General features: G+C 34.8%; 1 protein-coding gene across 2 annotated transcripts in view; it reads left to right on the top strand.

Moving 5' to 3' along the window:
* The first annotated feature begins 4,306 nt into the window (after window positions 1–4,306).
* The window catches only part of LOC118203454 (cyclin-dependent kinase 17-like), a 286,968-nt gene continuing 276,569 nt past the window's right edge, over window positions 4,307–14,705 (top strand). Inside the window, exon 1 of one of the 2 annotated variants that reach the window (XM_085823207.1) lies at window positions 4,307–4,477. The gene's annotated coding sequence lies outside the window, so the exon portion shown is untranslated. The other variant, XM_085823211.1, reaches the window with a different exon arrangement.

The following is a 14,705-nucleotide window of genomic DNA, read 5'->3' on the forward strand; positions in this document are numbered from 1 at the left end:
TTGAGCTTTAAAAATATAGGAACAAATTTATTTTTAATCCATTTCAGCGATTGAGTCTGCTGGGAAACATTTTCTTAGAGCTCAGGGAAAAAAAAGGCTCTTTCCATGACACCTAACACGCTTGAGCTTTAAAAATGTATGAAAGAATTTATTTTTAATCCATTTCAGGGATTGAGTCTACTGGGAAACATTTTCTTAGAGCTCAGGGAATGTGTCTCCAGGTTGAATGCACAGCACACACGGATGGGAAGTCGAAACTCGAGTGGCTTAAAAAATAGATATACGAAAGTTGGGTTATCGAGCTGACTAGAAAAAATTCTCAGAGTTCTGGAAATAATTCTGAGTTCAAGCATGGGACATGAGAACCGAAATGTATTACAATCATCATGTCATCATTGTTTTCGAAAGCCAAAAGAACATCTCATGAAAGAACATCTTTTTTTCCTGGTTGTGGGATGCATTAGAGTTGCTGCATCTTGAACAACCCACACTGATCTGAACAGAAACATGAAATGTTCTTATAGATATAAGAAATGAATTGAAAGTGAAAGTAAAAATGAAATTGTATTGGCTGGAAATATTTCTTGGCTGTTGAATTGGAAAAATATTTCCAGAGCTATATATAAAAAAAAAAAAAAAACTCTTCCTTTTTTTTCTATTAATTTGATGTCTTCACTTTGTTTACTTTGGAATGGAGAAACCCAAAGACTTTTTAAAACATATCCTTTTTAAAAACTTATCATATCTTATAAACTTTAAACTCATCCTTTTTAAAACATATAATTCCTAGAATGAGTCATGGTCTCTTTTTAGAAACAGTGAGACAACATTCCCACACAAAAGGGGGGTAGGGTTAATTTTTATCATGTCTAGAAGACATGATAAAAATTATCAATTTTTTTTTTTTTTTTTTTTTTTTTTTTTTTTTTTTTTTTTTACATCTCAGATTTTTTTTCTGAGCTCTGAAAATTTTTTCCCAGTCGGCAACCAATTGAAAAATTTCCAATCGGCTTTTACTTTCACTTTCAACTCTTTTCTATAAATGCATTCCACGTTTTCTGTTCAGAACCGTGCGGGCTCTCCATGGTGCAACATGCTTTTTCTCTCTCTACCTCATCTGCAGCTAGGGTGTTTTTCCTTCTTCAAGAAGTGGAATTTTTTGGGAATACTTTACAATTTCACGAGCTAGCTGTTTCTTATATTTCGAGGAGATTTCAATGGAATTGTTTATAGATGTCACCTATTGCAGATGGGGAAAAAGTCTATACTGGATCGCTGGAGACATCTCATCCAGATAGGTCACGTTATATGTTTTCCCACACCTAAATAAACTGGACATGAGCCATCCTTTTGTTTTCTCATTCAACAAAGATAGACACTGCAGACCGTTTTGGGTTTTCACTCTTCGCGAACCGAGACGAGCCGCAGCGACACTTTGCGTTTTCTATGAGCGCAATAATGGATTACGTGAGCAGCCATTTTGTTTCCCATCTCACCCAGATAGGTCATGTTGTATTTTGTTTCATGCACCTAGCCAATTTTGGACATGAGCCATCCTTTTGTTTTTTTTTTTTTTTTGTCTATCGAACCAAGATAGACTCTGGAGACAATTTTGTTTCTCAACGGAAAAGTAAATTTTCTGAATGGGTACCGGTGTTCGAATACTTTTGTGTCCGACTGTACTCTGTTCTCTCTCTCTCACTGGCCTTCAGACTTTTTTTCCTGGATTACTATTGAACTGTCGACGTTCGCCGGTTGTTTTTGGATACTCGGGTTTCCTTGCCCGCTTATTCGCTTTACTTCCGTAGCCGTGTTCTTGACTTTGCTGTGGTCTTTGCGCACCAAACTGGTTTTGTTGTTCATACTGGCGTCTTCTTTCAATGTCCGCCGTTCTTCTACTTTCAAACTGGATTGCTAGCTCAAATAACTTTTCCAGTGTAGTCGGATTCCTTAATTCAATAAAGTCTTTACTTGGGGAAGTAACCTCGCCAAAATCATTTGAATTATCTCAGGATCCGGACGGTTTCCATACAAGAGTTTGAAGACGTGAATTTTTCTTAAAATAAAGCTTGAGAGATTTTCAATTCGTTTCTGGTATATGCTGAAAAGTTCCGTTTCTAATTTTGCACGACCCCTTACGACAGGGAAGGCTTTTACTAGGGCAGTCTTGAAATTTTCGTAAGTATAGGTGGGACTTCCCGCTTGACCCAAGAGACTTCTGCCTATACATTTGAACCAATTAAGCGCTTGGCCCCTCAAAGCGCTGATAGCTAAGGTGACTTTCTGGAACTCATGCACGGGATACATCATGAAGTGGTCCTCCAATTTTTCCAAAAAACTGGTTACTGCTGAGTTTCCATTAAATGTTGCTTCTGGTTTCATCGATGCGCGCAATCGTCTGGACGATGTAACCAAATCCTTCCAGGGCGGCAGCTGGCATTTCTGGATTCTGAACCGCTTCTGCAGGCAGCACAGGTGTTCCTTGAAACTCGGCCATGGTTATTCTTCTTCGTCGGGCGCCACTATCAGGTTCAGTCCTCCTCCTTACTTGCTTTGGGAGCATTAAATGACCTGACTCGGAGCAGGGAGCTTACTAAAGCTATGTTCAATAAATGTGGGAAGTAGACAAGATACACAGGAAGGATATACGAAACCTTTTATTTTTCTCTCTTTACAATGATTTCCGGACTTCGGAATACAGAGACCAACCACTTGTCTGACGTAAGAATATAAAAATATTAACTAAATTCTAACTAAACTAACTTTGGATTAATAAACAAGTGTCCACTTGAAGATTGGCCGTATACTAACAGAAAGGTCGTATGTAGTACAGAGAACTGTTAACACTACGATACGTTTAAAATTATCAAGAGGATTAAACCTCTGGCCTTGAAGGCAACCAGCAACCGAGTAAAACTGCAATGGCAAGCGGCCCGCTCCTAATCACTCCTTCCTCTCTCTTGCTTGGCAAAAAGCCACAACTTAAGTACTTGGCGTTCGCAAGACAAATTTGCATAAATAAGTTAAAGCTTTTAATTCTGTTCGGAAGTAGAAAATAAGAAGTGATAGTAAAGATTTAAAATAAAATAAACGTTAGTAAAACTTAAGATCCTTACAACAGGTTCTAAAAAAGACGGATTTAACCGAAAAATCGGCACCCCACTCTTCAGCATTCGGGAAGAATTGACTGGAGTCACTGTCCGATGACCTTTGTTGCTGCTTATGCAATGACATTTGCATTTACTAAGTAGTACTGACAACTAAGGGGCTCAAAATTGCCCTTTCGTGTTCTCTCAAAAGTGAAATATATTGAAATGTTAGTTTGGGAAAGTAGGCTTCAAAAGATTAGTTGTTATCTTTGCAATCCCAGCTGGAAAAGTTTTGGAAGGGTGGTAAATTTGAGCATTATTACAGGAGTACTATCTTCATAAGAAATTGGATGTTTCATACAGTCCTTAAACTGAAACTCTTGAAAATTTACTTTCTTAGGATCAAAGCGATTTTTCAAGAAAATAATTTTTGAGACCTTTAGCTAGAGGCAAAGTTTTAACTACTAGGACTGTTATTATGTCAGACCATATGATGTGTATCGCATCAGGAGTTCTCACCATTACATGAAATCCTCGGTTATGTTACAATCTGATCATCTCTGTATGATTGATCCTTCGGAACCTTGTCTTCTTCTTTTCTCAAATACTAGCCGACCTATTGCTTAAGTAAACTCCCAGTTCACGAAATTTGCAATGCCAGTCGTTAAAAGATTTCACGGAGTTAAAGTAGAGTGCATTTCTAACAAGTGTCAGGGACATTAGAACTTTTAGAAACTTTCAGAAGCACTTAGGAAATTTTAATGCTTTTCATATAGATAACAAGTATAACACCATTTCTTTCTTTCTTTTTTTTTTTTTTCAATTTCTTCTCTCTCGGTTTATTTTTAACTGCACCTTACCATGCCAAAGGCAGGAATGCAAAATTTTTGTAGTGTTTCCTTTCCTTGAGTCGCTAAGCACTTTTTTGTGGTGCCTGCTTTTCTTGATTGTTTAACGATTATTCCCTCTCTGCATAGTCTAGTAAACAAAGCCTCCTGATTTCATACTGTTCTGATGTCTTTTTTTAAGACTAATTTCAAATTGATCGAATTCATGTTTTTAATTAGCCTAAACGATTTATTCCATTTTAAATGTCGGAATTTGAACCTGAAATTTTCATTAGTCTACGGGTCACAATTTACGAAGCTCAGTAATTAGCAATTTGGTTTAATTTGTGTTACTATCTATACTCATTTTAGAGGCACTTTTTAGTTTTAAAAGGCATTCAATATGAAACGCTTTATAAATTTTGTTCAACAATAGTGCGGTGAAGCGAATTTAATTTAAACCAGGTGTTTGATGTTGCATTCTGGGAATGTTGATGTACGAATCACGTTGTTTGTTGGTCAACATGGATGTGTCTACAACCTGTTATGCACATTACTCAGGTATAGGCGGATGGCTATAAATAATTTTCGTTTGTATTAAATAACTGTACTTCTCCTTCAGAACTGCTTTTAATTAATAAAGTGCATGCTCATATGAAAGCAAATTATGTGTTTTCCCAACAAATTACGCAATCCCTATCAATAAAATAAAGTTTACTGATAAGCTTAGGCTTAAAATGTTCCCTTGAGCAGGAAAACTCACTTTTTTATGGAAATGATACGGAGATAAATTATTTTCTCGTATTTTGAAACATTTCCCATCTTAGTAAATGTTAGAAAATATTAGTTTTCTTTTTCAGGATAAAAGTATAATAATGCAAGTACTTTTTTAATTTTATTAATAATGAAAAATTATATTTTATTTATGTTTGTCTGAATTAAAAAGGTTGCATAAAAATTTATGGAATGTAATAAAAGAGGAAATTCAACTTATTTATTAATTTATTGTATGATCACGTTTAAGAAGTTTTATAACCTTTACAATTTTCTTAATAGTTTCTGTTTTACTTACGGGTTAGTTAACATATAAGAAAGAATTTAATATAATTGGTATGACAAAATTATTTTCCAGCTGATATTACTGCTGTATATATGTATTTAAAATACAGGTACATTTCTTTATTCCCAGGTTATTTCATGAAGGTAAATGAAATGTAATTGTTGAATTGGTATTTTGTGTATGTGTTTGATTCGTACGAGTTTTTTTTTTTTTTTTTTTTTTTTTTTTTTAAATAGCGAAAATTATTGACCTGATAGGATTGGATTCATTGAAAGATAAACCTGGATTTTGATTTCCTGTTCCTTATATGTCAGCCTTTTTAATCAATCTGCCAAATGATGTTCTGCCGATCATAGTAGAAATTAACTCATGAGAAAATTATTTGGAGTAATAGCATGATATTGTTGTTTTATTTAATTCTCTGGAGATTACCAGCTTGGTGTAAATTATATAAAATAATTTAGTATATCTTTGCTATATGTATCAGAAGTTATCCTTGCCTAAGTGTGTCTTGAGATATTCATTCAAATTATCCAAGATATGATAAAATCTTTTAATATATATAGCAGGCTACCTGAATAGAGCACATGTTAAATATTTATAGTAGATGAAAGAAAAACTGTCAAATACATCTGTGTAATTTAATTTTTTCCAATATCTGTCATCAAAGTCAATATCTAAATTATTTTTAGGTAGTGTAAATATTAGAATAATAAAAATTGAGTTGACTTTGATAGCTAATTTGTTTATAGCCTGAAAAGCATTTAGCACTTAGAGGATATACATTATATTAATTATTTTTTATTTGTATATAAAGTAATATTACTCTAACAATTATACACATTCACCATTTACTGAGCATGCAGGTCATTAGATACTAATGTTTCTTTCTGCATTTTATTTCCTGTGGCAGAATAGCCTGTGTGTTATTTTCCCTCCTTCTGCCAAGTATAACATGAGTATGAACTTGTGTCTTGCAGTAAGTGTTTCAGTTTGAGATATAAATCTTAAGGCAAAGCTTCATCAAATGGTTTGCCATGACAAAATATGTAATCTGCTAGCTTGTAATGAATGCATTAAATATTGAGAATAACATTTTTTGTTTTTAAAAAACTGATAATGTGTAATTATTTGTATTGGTTAAATTAAGGTTTTGAGTTGACCAAATGTAATGGTTTCAGATGTAAACTGAGCAGATGTAAGCAGCTTTCAGCAGATGTAAACTGAATATTTTAAACATTTTAACACTATTTATAAAGCTCTTGGGTGAATTCTGTTGAATTAATTATTAACATATATTAATCAGATAAAATGTATAAGAAATAAAAGCGTCTCCTTTCATCATAGTGCTAAAGCTTGATTTAATCTTTATTGCCTGCTGTATATGTATTTACTACGAGGGTAAGTTGAAAAATAAGTGGTACTTACGTTTTATCGCAACCAGGTTGGCGCGATTTCTAAGTTTGAGTAAAAAAGTATGGATAGAAAGAAAATATACACTTATTAATTACAGATAATTTTTAATACAGTTTTTTATATTATTTTGTTTTAAAATATAAAATAGCAATTAAACCCTTCCGGTTTCGAATTTGAACAAGTTGCAGAATTATTTTTCCGGCGGAAATCTTTTCGCTATTGCTTTTAGCACTGATTGAAAACCGTATTCGCCATAACCATGTACACGTCAACTTATTTTTACTTGAAAAATCATCCCAGAATTGCACAAAAATGGCATTGCGCACACTCTTGACTTTATCCGTGTGCACTGCTATTTTGCATGTGGAGATTCACAAAATTTTCCTGCATTTTCGTGCAAATTTTTGTAATTTATGAGAAAATAGCAGTGTACATGGATAAAGTCAAGAGTGTGCGCAATGCCATTTTTATGCAATTCTGGGATGTTTTTCTAAGTAAAAATAAGTCGACGTGTACATGGTTATGACGAATACGGTTTTCAATCAGTGCTAAAAGCAATAGTGAAAAGATTTCCACCGAAAAAATAATTCTGCAACTTATTCAAATTCAAAACCAGAAAGGTTTAATTGCTAATAAATTACAAAAATTTGCAGGAAAATTTTGTGAATCTCCACATGCTATTTTTACAAAATTACGTATAACACGTAGGGTTGTCGTAAGTAGGGTCGCCAAATTTGGCAATTTATGCGAATTTTGGCCTGGTTGCGTTAATACGTAAGTACCAAATAAGTTTCCCCTGTCGACTGTGGTCAGAGTTGTGTATGAAAGTCAAAAAATAGAATGAGACATTAAAGATATGACATACCTTTATTTTTCCACATAGGTACCAAGTACATTGAGACATTTGTCATATCGCTTGATAAACTTCAAAAAGCCCTCCAGGAAAAAATCAGGGCTTTGCATATGGAAGAAGCGTTGAACGGCTATGGGCGAAAGGCGACACAGCAGGAAAACACGCAAGTCACCGATACACCATTGGGTAGAGGTCGCTGCAAATCAAGCAGATGGTGCTGTTGCAGTGCCTCCTCAAAGCGGAGACCAGCTTCTCATTTGAGCCCCGGTAGGTATGGAGAGAAGGTGCGTTTTGAATTCATGGTCAAAGGAGGAAGTGAGAGCAGTTATCTGCTATGAATGGGCTCGGGGAGTATCAGGAACAGAAACTCATAACCGCCTCGTGGAAGTCTATGGGCTAGGTGTGATGTTGAAGCAAATGGTGCGGAGATGGTGTCGCACATTCAGTGATGGACGTCAGCAAGTGGAGGACATACAGAGAGCTGGACGGACGCGCATGGCCACTACAGATGCAAATGTCAGGAAGGTGGATGACATGATTAGAACGAACCGGCATATCACCATCGATGAAGTAGCGGAAGAACTTGGAATCTCACATGAGCGAGCTCAAAACATCATCCACAACATTCTTCGATACAGAAAAGTGTCAGCACGATGGGTGCCCCGACAATTGACCTCGACACACAAGGAACAACGCATGAGGGTCAGCCTGGAACATCTCGTGCGTTACCATGAAGATGGCAATGACTTTCTGTTTCGGATTGTGACGGGGGATGAAACGTGGGTCCACCATTTCACGTCAGAATCGAAGGCCGCATCTATGGAGTGGAAACATCCGTCATCACCTGTCCGAAAGAAGTTCAAGACAACTCCCTCTGCAGGTAAAGTGCTCCTCACAGTTTTCTGGGACGCCCAAGGAGTTTTGTTGCTGGACTTTTTGGAGGTTGGAACCATCAATGCCATGCGCTACTGTGACATCCTGTCGAAATTGAAAGAGGCGATTCGGAAAAAGCGGCCTGGCCTTCTCATATCTGGTGTTCTGCTGTTGGATGACAATGCCAGACCACATTCGGCGACGGCAACGCAAAGCCATATTGCAATTCTTGGTTGGGAGTGCCTACACCATCCGCCATACAGTCCTGATCTTGCACCAAGCGACTTCCATCTGTTTCCGGCTTTGAAGAAAAATCTCGGAGGAAGGCGCTTTGGAAGCAGTACTGAAGTGAAACAAGCCGTTCAACGCTTCTTCCATATGCAAAGCCCTGATTTTTTCCTGGAGGGCTTTTTGAAGCTTATCAAGTGATATGACAAATGTCTCAATGTACTTGGTATCTATGTGAAAAAATAAAGGTATGTCATATCTTTAATGTCTCATTCTATTTTTTGACTTTCATACACAACTCTGACCACAGTCGACAGGGGAAACTTATTTTTCAACTTACCTATGTAAATTCTCTCTTCAATTCTCAAACTTAACTATCAAATTCCATTATGCTTTGTGATAAAATACTGTAATCACTTTAGGTTACACCTTCATTCAGATAGATTATCTAAGCATTGATTCTAATTTTGGAACTTTTATAATGTTTTCATACTATCTTTTATCTAAATTCTTTATTTTTATGACTGCAACAATATGCAGAATTATTATTTTATGAGCATTTGTTGATCTGACTGCATTTTTTCCCTCACACCATATAAACAAACCTTGATGCTGTCTTGTATAGATATTCTTATTAGTAAATCACTTGTTGAAAAGTACTTATTTCGATGTAGAAAGTATAAGTCCTGACAGAACAATCAGATTTGCTGCCTTATTTCTTGTTGATTGTTTGATTTGGTTGTTTATTGTCCTCGTTTACCTTCCATGTAACTGCAATAATAGTTATTCCCTATAGTGTACCCTTGGCAGTGTTCTTAGTTATGGGACAGTTTGATAATTCTCTTCAAATGCCCAGCTGTTCTTTTTTGTGAACAACAAAGCATAATATATTTATTATTTTAACAGTAATTATAATTTGATGCTTTTTCTAAAATTCTTTACTTTCTCAAATTTGAATTATTTCAAAACTCTCTAATATTTATGCAGTATCTGGGATTTGATAGTAAGATAAACTTAAATGTTAGCTCAGAGGTATAACTCAAGGCATTCACTTTAAATAGCTGTTCTTCATGCAATATTTTATCCACTTTTCTATTTAATTTGACCTTTATTCTCTGGTTAGCTCAAGTTTTTTTTTTTTTTTTTTCCCTGTATATTTTCGGATTGGCAAATCTTAAATTTGTGTGCAATGAATGAGTAGGACTTACTGGAATGTAAATTCTGCTGTTCTTTAGCTACTTAAATTTACTTTTGTCCTTCTAAAGTTTCTTCTGAAGCAGTTTCTGCTTCAGAAAGGGTTACATACTTCTCCTGTGGCTTAAAGAGACTTTTTTTATATATTCCTTCTGTCAAGAAGGAATAGAACACATATCGACCAAATCTGGCTCGTCCTACTGCATATTCAGTAAGAAATTTTGCTTCTCTGTATTGGATTAAAATTCCTTGTGCTTTATTTATGTACTGAATGTGTGGGACATTTATGTCCCAGCTCCCAGGAAAAAATTAATCAGATGAAATCTTGGAAGTATATGGATTTCTGTCTGCGTTAGGGGAGATTCAGTGGATACACTCAAAAGTCGTTAATTCGGACACCCATAATCCGTAATGATCTATAATCCGGACCTCAAAGCTGCAAACTTTCTGCGCATAAGAACTTTACGGCTGCGAATATGCTTGTGCATGTGCACAAAATACGTTTACGAGTGCGTGTTTAATCTATAACGGACGGTATCAGCTAAGACTTCCTACCGTCCTGTGCCTACTGGCTCTCCTCATGAGCTGGAAACAGCGCGCATCACACGCTACTCCAGTCATACTTGTTCGGATCGGATCAGCTAAAATTAACTAATTATCTATTTCAGTTAATGTTGCAGATTGCGTTGTTCCTTAATCTTCGAATTGGATCCGGCTTATTATTTTTTGCAAACTGTTAGAGCAATTTTATAAAAGTAAGCTCGAACTTTCGATTATGTCAAATAGAATTTCTGATATATATTTATTAATATGTAAAGAATCTACAAAGCGAAAGTATATTTCGAAGTTCATTAAACAAAAAGTGGAATTTCTGCAAAAAATGGATAAAGGCAACCTTTGTTTATCTTTAACGCGGCGGCGCGCAATGTATTGGAAGTTGATCTGTCAGCATTATCCTTATCTTCAGGGCAGATGTTTTTATTTTATTTGGCTTATAATTCCTTACTAAATGTAGTATTTCATCTCGATGTACTCCGTCTTTGATATGATTTAAATCAAATTCCTCGTCATTATAATTCGCTTCCGATAATGAAGAAAGTGACAGAGGTTATTGAAAACGAAAAAATTTCAATTGACAAATTAGTCGGTAGACACAGCAATTATAGAACTTGAACAGCGGAACTTTGTAACTGAACAAGAAATTATGTCTGTTTATAGAATTAAAGAGAATGTATTATCACATAAAAAACGAAGCAATTTAAACAACTTACATTGAAAGAAATGTTTAATAAAGTAAACAAATAAATATTAAGCTTTTTTTTGTAAATTTTGATACCCTTTAGATTATAATTGTTCTCTATTTCATAAATTACGGTTTCATATTTTTAATTTTATAATTTCTGCATGCCATCTTACCAGATTTAAACTGATGATCTATAATCCGGAAAAATCGATAATCCGGAATCGCCGAAGTCCCGACGAGTCTGGATTAACGACTTTTGACTGTACTATGTACTATATTTGTACAAACTTTTAGTCTGCAGACTGCAAATATTTTTTAATTGTGCGAAAATTTTCAATGATAATTCTATTTATAAACTTCTGTTTGTATAAAAACTGTGTATTTTTTATGATTTTGTAAAATCAGGAATTTGAAACAAAATATTTAATTTTAAGTACCTTCTGTGTGATAAACATTAAGTATAATCATGAAGATTTCCATTTATGCTTTCATTAACAACGGAAAACACTTTTGACATTCATATACCGTGTTGCAGTGTTTTTTTTTTTTTCTGTTCTCCTTTTATTGCTTCTGACTGTATGCGTATTAGCAGAGGCTGATTGCTGTGCCTTTGCACTTGGGATTGCAAAATTAAAAATTTGTAGATCTGAGAGTACTCTTGTAGAATGAGTTATGAGAAAAGATAGTAGATCCTCAGATTCCATTCCTAGATTCAAAATGGAAAAACATTTGGGCAGGTAGCCCATGTCGGCCTTGAAAATAATTTAGTGCTAATACAAGTGCCATGTCTCTGCAGCATATTTATAGTGGACAATGAAACAAGCTTTTTTTATGATCCACATTTCAAGCATTTGTCAGTCATGTGGAAATCTCCTTATATTTATAAAGCATGAAATATTGCCAGAACAGTTCAAAAGGCAAAGATGATTTTAAAAGTGTTTTTTACCCATCCTCAAAGTGTTTAGCAGTTGCACACATGAAGTACATTCTTGAGGATGCTGTTACTATCAAGGGACAGTTAACAAACATCTGGGGATGTGTGTGCTAGTTTGTTGGTCTTCTATTACATGAAAATGATGTGGCATATTGATCTATTCTTTTTTTATTTGAGCTGACTGAACAAAATGCCATAGTGTTGTCCCATTTTTTATGCTAGTGTAGCTTTTTTTTTTTTTTTTTTATTTTTTTGCTCTTTCAGTGTATGAAAACCCAGCTTTCTGGGCCCTTCCCTTCAGTAAGGAAGTTATAAATGTGACTTGATTTGTGCACTTTGATAAATGCACTTGGATTTAATCCTAAAAATGCCTCTGAAGATTTTTTTTAACAACTATGCCACTTCTTTCATAAGTTCAGTGTAGCACGAGAAGATTACTTTGAAGGTGGATATGTACAAATGTATCACCAGTATTTGCAGTAGCAAATAGTTTGGAAAGTTGACTGCATTATGTGTAAAGTGTTTACAGATTTTAGTGAATAACTTTTTTGTTTTTTTTCACTTGTTTTATTCAGGAGATGTTATTTATTTGTTCATCGTATTTAACCCTAGAATGCTACCCTTCGAAAAACTTATGGGAATGATAACCATTCGTCTCTCAGATGAAGTATGCGTAGGTGTGATTAAAACCTATTTTAAAAGCTAAAAAAAATTAAAATATGCTATCTGAAGCTGATTTCATGACTCTCGATCTTCAAATAAGCAAGAAAGTATGATTTATTTATTTTCCAAGCAATCTTTACACATATTAGCGTGATGTTCTCCACACATAGCTCTGGAACATGTTAGACAAAAGTTGCGCGTCATTCTGCGCAAATTATATGGACAAAATGTGCAAATTTTCCTTTTTTTAGTTTCAGATTGTTCAGATGGTTTAATGTTTATATCCAGTTTCAAAATTTCACTTATAACTGTCCTTGTTGATCGGGGCAAAGTTGATACCCTTCTCTAGCTTCTTCATCCATAGAGCAAGAAGATCTTCACTGAGCTTTATCGCAAACTTTTTTCTGGATAATGCTTTTTCCGATTTGCGTGCCATATTATGCACATATATGAAATGTGCATTCACTAAACAGATATTTATCACGCCATAAAAGATACAAAGAGGCCATCAGCGTGTTTTCCTACTGCATGACATATTGTTGCACATCTGATCCAAAGTATCTACGGCCCCTTTTGTGGCATTATAAAATTCTATCATTTCCGGTTTTCTACTTTTTTTTTTATTAACATTTGGTTTTTTGTGGAAAATAGATAAAAGAATAATGCACTTATTTGGTTTTGTTCTGTATGACAAGAGTTTTTGCTTGGTCGAAACAATACATCGAAGTTCCAATATTACGAAAGCGCAACTGTAAGAGTTCAGCAGGAATTTCTCTTTTATTTTTTCTGACAGTTCCAACAACTGTTAAATTCATTGGACTCATCAGAAGTTTTTCAGCTAAAGGTATTGATGTAAGCCAGTTATCCATCGTGACGTTTCTATTTGAACCTTGAATGTTTTTTGTTAGTTCTTCTACGAAGTAAGATGCTAGAGGAATATCTCCAGTTTGAGTATTTGAACCCAAATATGGTATTGCATTTATCATGTACTTCGTTCCTACATCGCACATCATTACTATTTTGATGCCATATTTTGCAGTCTTATTCGGTATGTACATTCTAAAGGGATATCTTCCTCAAAAGCTGGTAACTGTTCATCAATAGTAACATAGGATCCTGGTTTATAAGAATCCATACAATTCTTAATGAATTCATCCCAAATCTCTCTGATTGGTGCAAATTTATCTTTTTCTTTTTTTTCCATCTCTAGTTTCTTTAGAGTCAAAACGTAGACAAGTCAGCAAAAATCAAAATCTTACTTCACTCATTCCAGCTTTAAAACGCTAACCGCATAAAGTAGCATTAAATAGCTCATTTGTTGCTAAATGATTATTTTTCATAGCCGCTGACAACACAAGTAATCCAAGTAAAGCTTTAGTTTCATCAACACGGGTTTCTAATACTGAAAATTTCTGTTCGGCATAACGATCTTTTTGTCTTTTTATTTCGGAATTAGTATGAGAAACAATTATTTCCAGCATTTGAGGGTTGAGAAATTGATTGAATGATTCCAGAGGTGTAAAATGTTCTTTTCTGAGTCTTTTGGACCTTGAACAACGTGAATAATATTTCGAGCTGCTGTCCTTGTGTTGCTCGATTTAGGGACAGATGACCACTTTGATTTGTTTTTACCAGTGAGCTGAATTTTGCCTGGGTAAATTATAGTTTTATCGCATGACTTAAACAAATTTGGAATTTTTCCCATCCAATCACTTTTATCTGGTACAGTACCAGTTTCTGATTCAGCTTCATTTTTCAATTTCTTATTTTCCTCTTCTTGGATTTTTTGCATTGTTTCCTCATCACCTTTATTGTCAATTGAAAATTCATCGTTTTCACCTCTGTCACTATCTGTTACTTCGTGATATTGTACTTCAATAAAATCTTCATCTTTTAATTCATCCCCAGAAATAGAATTTTCTTCATCGCTTAACTCTTTTAAAAGTTTCCGGATAGCCTCAGGTCTACCCCAAAAATTTTCTCCACGAAAACGCTTTGACATCTTTACAAAGAAAGACTAAGTCGGAATCAAGAGTTCAAACGTTACAGCTAACCATTTGTCTGGGAGACGAATATTGTTCTGAAAATGCTACGTGCTAAAATATTTCGACAAGATGGAACATCCTTATCTGTAGTAGCCAAGGTCATATGAAGGTACTCAGTCGCACAATCCATTTCCTGATTTAGGGGGATGGGTCAAGATTTTTTGTAAAGGGCTTCGTCCAGGAGATGAATGGTTAGCATTCTAGGGTTAAAATTCACAAGCATATGTACAAAATTACTTGCTTTAGAAGACTAAAAATTACTGTTCTGTCTTCAGAATTC

This window comes from Stegodyphus dumicola, chromosome 1, assembly GCF_044657685.1.
Source record: "Stegodyphus dumicola isolate Sdum_Otavi_A_Nest chromosome 1, ASM4465768v1".
In the NCBI taxonomy this organism is placed as follows: Eukaryota; Metazoa; Arthropoda; class Arachnida; order Araneae; family Eresidae; genus Stegodyphus; species Stegodyphus dumicola.